The sequence below is a fragment of the Rhododendron vialii genome, chromosome 5a, assembly GCF_030253575.1.
Source record: "Rhododendron vialii isolate Sample 1 chromosome 5a, ASM3025357v1".
Lineage (NCBI taxonomy): Eukaryota > Viridiplantae > Streptophyta > Magnoliopsida > Ericales > Ericaceae > Rhododendron > Rhododendron vialii.
The window spans coordinates 14951332-14963023 of NC_080561.1; the positions used below are offsets into that span (position 1 = coordinate 14951332).

Consider the following 11692-nt stretch of genomic DNA (forward strand, 5'->3'; position numbering starts at 1 on the left):
AGTATCAATTCATCACTGGACTCCCGCCAATTTCAATTCATCAATTATCACTGGGCTTACTTTGCCAGTTCCAAATTATCATATCCAACTCATCACATCTCAAAATCTCGCTTGCAGGCAATCTAAAAATAATACTTTCCAATTCATCCATTACCTAGCATCGTCTAGATGAATTCTATTCGCATACCACCCCATATCTCTAGGGTCCAATCTAGCATTCAAATCAAGTATCGGTGCAATATACAATTAATCCAATAATAATTAAAACAAATAACAATCAATGCAATCACACAATTTTTTATAAATGGGTCGTTGCTCTTAGTCTTATATGGCCACGATGTCAATAATAAAGTAAGAACTTTTTTTTTTTAAATTTAATTTTTTTTTCTAGGCTCTCATTAATAATTTCTAAGAAATTAGATTGATTAAAAACTAATTAAATACATTAATGAGGTAAAAATATTAGAATAATTATCATGAACTTGATAAGAGCCCTAAAGGTCCTATACAACATGTTCGCGTGCCGAAAGTTGGGTTCGGAGGATCGAGGGATTATTTAAAAAAAAATATTAACGAAAGTTGCAAAAAGTAAAATAAATAGATACTAAATAATCTAATAAATAAAATATGTTGATATTAACAAAGTTTCATCTTAGGAATTTAAAGAGTTTAAAAAAAATTATTTGGGCATTAATAATGTAGAGACCCGTATTTTAGCGCCGTATTTTTTTTAGAAATATTAAAATTATCGAGTAATAGCGTAAATTGGGAAAATTCGAATAATGACATGGTTACTTGATTGGGGTTAATGTGATATCATTATTTGTGAAAGGAAACAAGTGTTATTAGTGTGTGTGCATGTATATAAGTGTGGGTGAGTAGCAAGTAGGGCTGTAAACGAACCGAATCGAGCCGAACCCTGTTAAGTTCGGCTCGGGATCGTTAAGGTATGAGTTTGGCTCGAGTTCGATTCGAGCCTGAACAACTTGGCTCGAGTTCGGCTCGTTAAAATTTTTCAAAGCTCGGGTTCGGCTCGATTAGGTTCGTTAAGATACTAGTTTGGCTCGAATTCGGCTCGGATTCGGCTTGGGTTCGATTCGAACTTGAACATCTTGGCTCGAGTTTGGCTCGTTAAACTCAAATGAATAGAGCCGAGCCGAATCTAAGCTCGAATTGAGCTCGTCAAAACTCTGGTTTGATTCGGCTTAGCTCATTAAACTCAAGCGAATCCAAACTCTCTCATTGATCGTATAGAATTTGGGAGGAAAATAAGTATTGAATTATATATACAACCTTAAAATTTTTTAGATTTACAAATAGACCCCTATTGAATTATTAATTAAATTTAAGTATAGGTTCGCGAACCTAACTGAGCCGAATACCGTTAGGCTCAGGTTCGGCGCATTTACGGAACGAGTCTAGAATTGAGGTTCAGATTCAGTTCGTTTAGCAGACGAATCAAACTCGAACGAGCTCTTACCGAACCGAGCCTCGAACAGTTCGCGAATGGCTCAGTTCATTTACAGCCCTAGTAGCAGGGAATAATTTGTCCTCTTTTCTTTTCTCTATGTCAGCCGACACACACACACACATCATCATCATCTCTCTCTCTCTCTCTCTCTCTCTCTCTCTCTCTCTCTCTCTCTCTCTCTCTCATCCGGCTCTCTCTCGCCTTTCACCTCTCTATCAACTTCTCTCCTAAATTTCATCTTCTTAGAGCAAGATTTCGGACAAAGTCCGAGAATTAAAGTTGTTCTACGGAGCAAGGGCTTTCCGAATATCCAAGAAAATTCATGATCGGACCACGTGGGAGTTCGGTTGACTTGGTCAAAGGGTCGGGTTTTGCTCAAAACCCTCGAGGTTGGGATTTCTTACTTGTTCTATGCGTTGATGAGTTGAATTTATACCTAAATCTCGTGTCTGATTGTTGTTTTGAAGTGTATTGTTGGCCCTTGAAATCTGTGTATCGTGCTAAAATTTCCATTCGCTACCCGTAGTCCGTTTTTGGTCCTACCCGTAGCCACTGCAGATTTTTGTAAAAACTCTTATTCTCACATTCTAATGTCATGGTAGAGGTGTCAAATGGGCTGTGCCGGCACGGGTACGGGGTGGCACGGCACGTCACAGGCACGGCACGGCACGACACGACACGACACGGTTTTAGTGGGCACAAGCACGGAAGTGGACGAAACAGCACGGGCATAGCACGAAAGTTGGCCTGGCACGGCACGGTCGTAGAAGGGCACGACACAGGCACGGACACGGAAAGTGGATAGAAAAGGCACGGCACGACACGATTCTAGCAAGGCACGGGCACAACCCGGCACGACATGGGCACGAAAAGGAACGGCACGAGGCACAGAAAAACAAAAAAAAAAAAACCCAAATGGCTTTTTTTTTTAATTTAAAAAAAATTAAGCAATTTCTATTTGGTAAAAAGTATTTTTTTACCTTTTTTTAAGGTAAACAATAAAACAACTAAGATATTTAATTTTAAAAAAACAATTTCTTTAAAAAATCATTTTTTTAAAAAATCATTTTTTTACGTTTAAAAAATTATCAATTTTTATTCATTAAAAAATATTTATTTTGTTTTTATTAGTAAAATAGGCTTTGGACTTTTGGTTTGTAAATTTAACATTACAAAAGATAACAAGTAAAATTAAAAAAAAAACTTATCAAAATATTTTTTGTGCAAGAGTAATTTAATGCGAAAGAAAATGTGCAAGAGTCATTTATTAATATATTATCTGCCCCAAATCTAACGAAAAATAAAAAAAAAGTGTTAAACAAAAAAGAAAAAATTACATAGTAGAAATAAAGGGAAAAAATAAATAAAAAAAAGTTGGCTGGACTGGGACTTGAACCCAAATCCTTAGGTTCTTTTATACACAAACAAACCACTATGCCACCAATTAACTTGTGTACTAAATTTGAAAAATTAGTATATAATATGTAGCTCTATTATATAAAAACGAGGCCATCAAACAGTAGCCACACAATTGCAACGCAATCACGATGATCAATACCATTCAATGAGTTCATTTTGTTGTGCTTAGTGTTTTAATCATGGGATCCTATTTTTTCGTGCGTCGGATTTTGAAAGTTCTTTCATCAGCACGCTAATTCATTGTTTAATTGAATTTTGTTTACGTCCGATCAAGTATGTAGCGATAAGCATTTTACTTGATTTTTGGCATGAATGATCTAATCTCTCTCACATAAAAGTTAGATGGTTCTGATTTAAAAAAATAGCTTGTGCGGCCCTCAAGTAATGCATTATCGGACTTTAATGCCTCTAGAAGCACCGAATGTGTTCCGATGGCATGGTTTCCGACATTCGATTATCACCTATTCAGGTGAAAAAGATAAATTTGATAAGACGTTAAATCGTAACGGTTTAGATCGAATATTCGGGAAAAAAAGGCTGTAGCTACCTTTCAAATCTATACATTGAACTTGGTTGGTTATGAACCAAGGTATTCTGCTATAGTATAATATACGTTAGCCACACGATCACAAAACAAATATGATGATCCATACAGTTCATTTTGTTATTCTCTGTGTTTTAATGACTCTCACCAATTTTGGGTCTATCGGGTTTTTAAAGCTCTTTCATCGACACGTAGATTCATTAATAGAAAAATGAACGTTATAAACAATCAAGTATATAACGATAACCAATTTACTTCATTTTTGACAGGAATGATATAATCTCTCCGATATAAAAGATAGACGGTTCCGATTTTCAAAAAATAGCTCGGGCGGCCCTCGAGTGATGCATTATAGGACTCTACGAGAATTTTCGATAAGTTAGTGCATATGGATTATGGTGTTTCGCATACACATGATTACACAGATCATATAAAATGAATGAGATGCTGCCCTAGCAGTCATCTCATTCTCCATTTCTCCGATCTCTCTCGAAGTCTCACTGTCTTAGACTCTCTCTCTCTATCAACGTCTCTTTGTCCTCTCAGTCTCTCACCTCTAGTCCTCTGACGAGCCCAACGTTCGGATTCTGAACAATATATCGATTCATTCACTTGAATCACCTCTCTCACCGATTCATTCACCTCTCTCACTCTCTCTCTCTGACTCACTGGTTACACCTCTCTCTGTCTTGCTGCTCTCCTCTCTCTCTCTCTACTCTCAAACAGTGAGTCGAAGCGACGATGACGATCATAAGTGAAGAGATCAGATCTGCACTAAGTGACCATCATCATCTCACTCTTTCAACGTCACTGTATCTCCGACAGTCCAACTCTCTCATCACCTCAGGTCCTCAGCTCACCGACTCACTCACCAGTCACCGTATCTCGCTCTCTCACAGGTACCTCTATCACTTCCCTCTCCAGTCTCCACTTATCTTTATCTACTGACTACTGTAATTAGGGTTTCTGAAATTAGGGTTTTAACTCCTGATTTTTGAAATTAGGGTTATGAAGTTAGGGCTTTTGTTAATTGTTACTAATTTTAGAAATTAGGGTTACGAAATTAGGGCTTTTGCTACTAATTTCTGAAATTAGTAACAAGAAATTAGGGCTTTTCACTCTTGTTACTAATTTCTGAATTTAGGGTTACGAAATGACTTTTGATGATTTTGTACACACACACACACCTGCACTAATTTTGTATTTTAGTGCATACATGCATTGTTGATATTTCGTATATTCTAGAAATGGCCAAATTTGATGATTTTGTTATAGACATGCACTGTTGGTAGTTGCTACTTGCTATAGTGGTTAAATTGATAGTTGCTACATACTATAGTTTTGAATACAGTTTATTTTGGTATAGTTGCTACTTATTATAGTTTAAAATTGGTAGTTGGTCAAATTTTGAATACAGTTTATTTTACTCTATTTGTACATTCTAGGTTTTCTGCACATGTAGGTTATAAACTTATTTAGATGTTATTAACTAATTCTAGTGTACTAATTTTCTATTTTGTTTTCTATTTTTTGTAGGAGATGGATCCTGAAAATATTCATTTTGACAATGAGCGTTTACACCATGACTCGGATGATGATGGACCAATTCTACCACCGGGAAGGGAGTCTGTAAGTGAAGCTGCTTCAAACATTGCAGCAGCTTCTACTCCTACAGGCATAACAGGCGGTAGCCAATCGACCGAGTCAGGTGATAAAAGGCGTCGCTCTTGGGTATGGAATCATTTAACCATTGTTAAGAAGTTTAAAAATGCACATGGAACGGTTATAGTACCTAGAGCTGTATGTAATTATTGTCCAAAAAATTATACCTGCTCAAGTGGTGGCAGTGTAGGGCATCTTCAACGACATTTAGAGAAGAAACATGAAAAATTTAAACATACCGTAGTTGGCCAAGTCAGTGGTGAATCTGGTGGTATTAATACCGTAGGTGGTACGTCAAATTTCGTATATTCTCAATCTAGTATGAGAGAGGGATTAGCCCGTTACGTAGTTGCAGCAGAATAACCATTTACTTTTGGTGATGATATTAGATTTTAATATTTTGTCAAATATCATCTTAATCCTCTTTTTTCAAAAGTTTCTAGAAATACAACAAAAAGTGATTCCTTGAAAGTTTTTATTGAAGTTAGAAAAAATTTGATAAGTGAAATTGCGGAACTTGGTAGTTTAATCTCTTTTACTTCTGATTTATGGAGTAGTCGCAATAATCTTGGTTACATTTCTATGACAGCTCATTATTAGACTTCAATTGGATTTTGAATAAAAAAATTATTGCTTTCCATTTAATAGAGTATCCTCATAATGCTATGAACATTTTTCAATGTATAATGGGTGTTTTTAGGAAATTTGAAATTGTTGATAAAGTTTTCAGTATTACTTTTGATAACCATTCTGCTAATACTAGTTCAATTGATTTATTCAAACAGGATTTGACTACTCCTCATGCTGGACAATTTTTTCATGTGCGATGTGTATGTCATATCATTAACTTAGTTGTGCAAGATAGTTTGAAACATATAGGACCACAAATAGAAAAAATTAGAGATGCTATTCTTTTTATTGCTACTTCCCCAGCTAGGCAACAAGAATTTGAAGGATTGTGTTTAAGTTACAACGTTAAACCAAAACAAATCAAAACTGATATGAAAACTCGTTGGAATTCAACATTTCTTATGTTAAAATCTTGTAGGAATCACACTGTTGTAATTTCTGCTTATGTGAATTCCAAGCATACGTGTACTGATGGTGGTTTAAATCGAGCTGATTGGAATATTGCTTTTCAGTTTATGAATTTTTTGAAAATATTTTATGCTGCTAACTTAGCTTGCTCAGGTGTTCATTATCCTACTACTTGTCTTGTGCTTAATCACTTGTATAATATGAGTCACACTCTTAAAAGTTATAGAACGAAAACAAATTTTGTAGTTACTTGTAAGTCTATGGAAGATAAATTCAAAAAATATTTTGAGGTCATGCCAACAATATTTATTGTAACTTTTGTAATGGACCCGAGGATTAAGATAAAGGGTGTTGAATTGCTCTTGCGAGGGATTGATGAGAATTTAGGGATTACATTACTTTCTTTTTCTACCGTGACTGCATTATTGACTTCTATATATGCTTCATATGAGTCTAAATTTGCATGCACTAGTACTACTCCTGCTCCATCTTCTTCGAGTATCGATGACCCATCTTCTACAAGTAACAATGACCCATCTTGGTTTTTGATTTCAGGGTTAGGTAGAAGTGAAACTTCTTCACAATCTGAACTTAGTCAATATTTAGAGATAAATTTACTTTTCAAAAACGAGTTACAATCATTTGTTATCTTAGCTTGGTGGGAAAAAAATGAAAGGACATTTTCCATTCTTTCTATCATGGCACGTGATTTATTAACACCACCTGTGTCTTCTGTGGCTTCCGAATCTGCTTTTAGTGCAGGTAATAGAGTGTTGGATGAGAGGAGGAGTAAACTAGCTCCCGACATTTTAGACTGTCTTATATGCTTAAAAGATTGGGAGGATGCACGTCTTGGAATTCAAAAATGCAATCCTAGAGATGAATTCAGAGATTATTTTTCGGACTCAGATATAGATACTGATTAGGGGTGTTGATGCTGGTAACTTATGAAGGCCTTAAATGGCAACTTAATGTTGCCGCACCTAGGTACTTTTCTGTATATATCTGAATGTGTGCTATGATGATATAATCTGAGCCTAATTGGTGTTTAGTGTGGGCTGTGTGGCTATGATGATATAATCTGAGCCTAATTGGTGTTTAGTGTGTGCTATGATGATATAATCTGAGCCTAATTGGTGTTTGGTGTGGCTATGATGATATAATCTGAGCCTAATATGTTCTCTGGCTATGATGCTTAAAAATCTGAGCCAAAAGACATATATTTGGGGCTGTCTTATGTGTGAAAAGGACTGTGTCATGTGTGTAGCAGATTTTACTTCCAGTTTCCCCCTGTTATTTGGAGTTTGGGAATAATATGTGAATGAGTGAGTGTATGCACTGGCATATATGTGTGAAACTGTTGCTGCTGCTGCTATTGTGAGTGTGTGGTGCTGCTGTGAGTGTATGCAGTAGCAGGTGTGTGCAAAGCAAAACTTGACATAGTTTGGACACAATTTAACAAGTGTGTGTGTGTGTGTGTTCCAATCAGGCCCTTTCCTAGTTGTGTTTTGGACATTTTTCAACTAGTTTGGCATGTTTGATTTGTGTTTTGGGGCCAATTTTTAGCTGGTTTCAAAATGTTCAGTTTTTAGTTAGTTCAAAGACTGAAGGTTTTTGGTTCAGAAAAGTGCATGTGTGTGTGTTCCAGCAGAGGGGTGTGTGTTTATGTTCCAGCAGGTGTGTGTGTTTGTGTCCAGTGATATATAGGGAATTCTTATGCTATGAGTACTTTACCTATTCTATTACAAGATAACTGGTTTCAAAATGTTCAGTTTTTAGTTAGTTCAAAGACTGAAGGTTTTTGGTTCAGAAAAGTGCATATGTGTGTGTTTTCCAACAGAGGGGTGTGTGTGTGTGTTTGTGTTCTAGCAGGTGTGTGTGTTTGTGTCCAGTGATGTACAGGAAATTCTTATGCTATGAGTACTTTACCTATTCTATTACAAGACCAAAGGTGCATGTGTGTGTGTGAGAGAGAAATCTGCACTTTTACTGTGCAGTGCACGTGTGTGTGTGAAGTGCAGGTGCATGTGTGTGTGTGTGTCTGCTGCTTCTTCTGGTGTTGTTGGGTGTGTGCAGAATTTCAATTTTATACTTTAAAACTGCAATTTTTACCAGGTGGGTGGGTGGGTGTTCCAATCGGTCCCTTTCCAATTTTGGTTGTGTTTTAGGCAGTTTTCAACTACTTTGGCACGTTTGGCTTCTGTTTTTGGGGGCAATTTCAAGCTGGTTTCAAAATGTGCAGCTTTTAGTTGGTTGTTGGTTCAAAGATTAGAGGTTTTTGCCAGGTTTTTTGTTCAAAAAATTGCAGGTGTGTGTGTTTGTTCCAGCAAGGCAGGGTGTGTGTGTGTGTTAAAGATACAGCAGGTGTGTGTATGTGTGTTCCAATCGGGCCCTTTCCAGATTTGTTTGGCTATGATGATAAAGTTTTATAAAATGCGTTGGACTTAGGCGAGGCAACATTTGAAGGTCAAATTGACAACTAATGTTGCAGCTTGTCCTTCAGTGAACTTACAAATTGTCTGAGCCAATTCTAAGTGTTTACAAGTGTTTGACACGTGTTTAAGTATCCAAGCACTCCGGCATGGTGCAAGCGAGTCCCAATGGAAGAAGCAGCCAAGGATGGAAGACCAAGAATTTCTTTTTAATTAGAGGCAGTTAGGACTTAGAACCATTTCTATTTTGTAATATGTTATTTTTTTTAATTGTTAAATTTTACTTCATTTTGCATATGATTTCTTTTCATTGAATGGATTTCTATGAATTTCTTGAATGGTTTTATATTTGTTAGTTTCTTGTCCAATCCAAGAAGAAAAGGAATGAGTTAATTCCTTGTCCAAATCTTCATCTATATTTCATATTTGTTATCTTTCCGTACTTCGGCCAAACACCTGGAAAACATTTGAATTCAGCAAAAAATGAAAAATGGCAAAAAGAGAAATCATGTACCACACTACTAAATTTTATCAAGAAGAATTCAAGAATGATAGGAGGAATTAAAATTAAATACAGTTTTATACAAAGTAAAAAGTGCAATTTTATTATAACTTTCATTTTGGATTCAACTCTATACAAATACAACTTTATTACAAATAATATTTCAATACAAATACAACTCATCATACCAATGCAATAATATTCCATTATTCCGGATGAAAATTGGTTGTCGATGTATTGGCACAGGCCCGGCCCGGCCCGACACAATTAAGTTGGCACGTCGACATGATTGAAAACGGCACGGCCCGACAAGAATTTAAAAAAATGGGCCGGCACGACACGACACGATTTAAAAAAACGGGCCGGCACGACACGACACAATTGCAAACGGCATGGCACGACACGACACGATTGGCAAACGGCATGGCACGACACGACAAGATTTAAGTAAACGGCACGGCACGACACGACAGGATTAATAAACAGCATGGCACGGCACGACACGATTTGAATAAATACTGTAAACGGGCCGGCACGGCACGGCACGGCACGAAGCACGGTTAGCACGGAGTTTAATGGGCCGGGTCGGCACGACACGACACGTTTGACACCTCTATATCATGGTTCATTTTCCATAAGTGATGGTATGTATCTTTATGAGTTCAAGGATGTTAATTTACAGTTAACGGGAAGTATGACGATAGCTTGATGTATACGATTGTCAAATGCCGAACCGAGAACTTAAGACACTATGTGAGGAATATGATTGAAATGAAGCACATGAACACCGAATGCAAGTTGTGAACTTTGTGACTTGGTGATGTAATAAGAATCAATGACATGAGTAATGAAATGGCTAAAGGAAACTTGAATGGGGCCCGTCAATTGGCGTGGTGACCGGCAGGGGATGAACGGGGTCCTAAATACCCTGAATGAAAGGGTCCACCTATTGGTGCGATGACCGGTAGTGAATGAACGGGTCCGCCTATTGGTGTTATGACCGGCAGGGGATGAACGGGATCCCAAATACTCGGAATGTGCACTTGGAACAAAAGACTTATTAACTATGAAACACGGGACACTTTGAATGTGATGGTGAACTAGATGATTGTTTCATTTTCGGCTTGTCATTTTGTATCCTCGCGATTCGTCTCATTGGTTTCTCTAAATTTCTTGACTATTCGTTCTATGGGATTTAAGCGTAGGAACTAGCAGACTGGGTTTAGTGGAGACTATTTGTGGTTAATACGTTGTGTGGGATGCGGGAACATATCCAGAGGTATGGCTTGGACGTGTGTATTTGTCGATGTACGATATGATACTTTGTTTGTAATGAAAATAGGACAATGAATGATTGTTTGATATTGTGGACAATGCAAATGAACGGGTATCATCATGACCAATCGGTGATATGACCGGACCATGCAAATGAACGGGTATCACTACTTGGTGATATGACCGGACTATGAGCAATACATGCGAATACCGTAAATGATGAAATATGGAATAATGTGTGATTATTGAAAGAATGATGAAAGATCGGTTTTTAATCTTTTTTTTTTTTTGAAAGGAAAAGGATTTTGATAAAAAAAAATCCTCCGATATTTTTGAGCGAATCAACGGTTTTCGGTATTTGGGCACAAATCAACGGAGCTTAATTTTGTTTTGTAATACTTTATCTTTTTTTTGAAATCAGAAGGGAAAGTTTCATGGCGAAGGGGTTTGATGATGAATGAAGTGGAAGCGAGAAAGATTGTGGTATCATACGAGAGACGATGAGATGATTGAGGATTGATTATTGATTGAGGTATACAAATGCGAGTTTATTAATGTTGCTAATTTGATGTGTGAACAATTATGAATATTTATAAGACGTCTAGAACCCTATGGTTGTGGTCCGCTTGTTTGTTGTGGTAAACCTTATTTTTTTGTGTTCGCTTATTGAACTTCACTCACTCTTGGTGTATGTTCTTTCGCATTTTCGCATAATTTAAGTATAGATTTCTCTACTGGACTAGTGTAGCTCAACCTATCATTTTCAGGTACACCATAGGAGCACAGTCATGGAGAGTATGGAGTGCATGCAGACATCACAAGCTAAAGTTATTTTCTAAAGTACTTGTCTTTCTTCGTAAATCGAACTGCATTGTACTATTTTCTCTAGTTTGGAATACTGCATCAGTTTGACAGATTTGTGAGATTCGGGAATTGTATTGTAATTTGGAGTATCGTATGTACTATTGTGAGGATTTGTATTTAAAATGATATTGCTATTTATGTTAAAAATCTAGGGCGTGACAAATAACATAGTTTATAAGGTTGTAAAGATTTTTCGTATGTAATCTTTTGAATGAAAACAAGAAAAATTTAATAAACAGATATTAAATAAAAAAAAATTATGATAATAATAAGATATGATTTTTGAGGAGTCTAGAAAAAATAATTTGGGTGTTAAAAATATTATTTGGGAGGTCGCAAAATTGTTTCGAAACATTTAAAATTACTAAATAAGGGTATTATTAACTTAAAAACTTTTATTATCCAACTCAATCTACCAGATAAATTAAACTGATATAACTAATACGTTATATACTAAGATCATATTACACTATAATAAAATAATA

At 36.4% G+C, this 11692-nt stretch overlaps 1 long non-coding RNA gene across 1 annotated transcript; it reads left to right on the top strand.

The window, feature by feature from the left end:
- The first annotated feature begins 1626 nt into the window (after positions 1–1626).
- LOC131327165 (uncharacterized) lies at positions 1627–11330 on the top strand. The gene is made up of 2 exons (XR_009200213.1): positions 1627–1860; positions 11111–11330. It is a non-coding gene; the product is annotated as an uncharacterized LOC131327165 (long non-coding RNA).
- The last annotated feature ends 362 nt before the right edge of the window (positions 11331–11692 follow it).